At 33.6% G+C, this 1,380-nt stretch overlaps 1 protein-coding gene across 3 annotated transcripts in view; it reads right to left on the bottom strand.

Moving 5' to 3' along the window:
- Positions 1-1,380, bottom strand: part of LOC112150807 (low-density lipoprotein receptor) — a 15,191-nt gene that overhangs the window by 10,413 nt on the left and 3,398 nt on the right. The window lies entirely within an intron of this gene.

The following is a 1,380-nucleotide window of genomic DNA, read 5'->3' as shown; positions in this document are numbered from 1 at the left end:
TAAAAAAACAAAAAAGACAACTTTCGTTGGAATGGCTTCTTAAGCTAGCAGGAGAGCATGTAAACAAAGGGATGATAGGAAATTAGCAGAGGCTAACTTCCGTGCCAACAGTGCAAATCAGGCGAATGTCTAATGAACTCCTGCAGCAAATATGTTTTTAAAAACAACAGGCTTTTGGATTTTGGCTAAAAACGGCATAATCATAATTAAAAGACCTCTGGGAATGACTTAACAAAATCAAAAAAATATACAGTTTAAGTGGGACTTTAAGTGGTTGTTATTTAAGTTGGATATAAAAGTTCCTTAGATTGTGGTCTCTAAAGATTATGCCAGTGTCTTCTTGCTGTTATAAAGACTGTTTCAAGTCTGATGAGGCTGAGCTACACACAACTGGATGTCGATTATTCTGTTGCAACATTCATCCCGACCTTGAATAAGAACAATAAATCAGTACCAGGGATTTCTTTTACAGCAGGAATTTAAAAAAAAGGAGGAAATGCCAATTATGTCCTCCCCCTGCACTCCACACACAAAACAGAGTTTTCACAGAAATGTTCAAAAGCCAAACGGACACTGAGGGCTTCCTTCCTTGTTTGGGACCGGAATGACAAGGACAGACCTTTGCTGGTCAGGAACTCATGGCTGCAGCGAGCGCTTCAACAATTCAGTTCTATACAAAAACCTGATTAACAAGAATAAAACATACGTAAGAACAAAGGTTTAACGTGAAACATAAAAATGTGAACTTTTGTGCGACTCCATGATAAGAGTTGTAGAAACTGATAACATGCAGCTGAGATAAATGAAAACAATGGAAAACGTGCCAACAGGACGCCATGCTAACAGGGAAAGCATGCATGTAGAGCTTTATTGCACTTGTGTATGATAAATGTGGAAAATAGGTTGGTAAAACAGATGCTTTTTTAAAAAATACATTTCCAAATTTATTGTTAGTTCTTCAGCGGAGTACATTTTTTTTTAAGAGTTTAAAGTTTTAAGTTCAAGATATTATATATTTTGGTGTAAAATAGTGACTTAATGATAAAGATTGGTATTTTTTTTTAATTAACTTTTATTAATTTCTTAATGACAAAAAAGCTCACTTTTATTACCCAAACATGAAATTAACATTTTTAACTAAACTTGTAATTTACTGAGGAATAAATTAAAATATTAATGTTTTTTTTTTGCATTTTACTATACAACAGGTGATGTTCCATTTTCCATTATCACACTTTACAGAGTTAAAAGCACCATAGGGGTGGTGTTCCAGTGATGAGAAGTTGATCAAATTATATTAGTCTAAAGACAAACTAAAACTAAATACCTGTAAGCTTTTTGCCAAAAATCCCCCCAAAAATGTATAAAAGAAAATATATA

Source organism: Oryzias melastigma, linkage group LG4 (assembly GCF_002922805.2).
Source record: "Oryzias melastigma strain HK-1 linkage group LG4, ASM292280v2, whole genome shotgun sequence".
NCBI classification, from domain to species: domain Eukaryota; kingdom Metazoa; phylum Chordata; class Actinopteri; order Beloniformes; family Adrianichthyidae; genus Oryzias; species Oryzias melastigma.
This window is presented reverse-complemented; position numbering and strand designations above follow the sequence as displayed.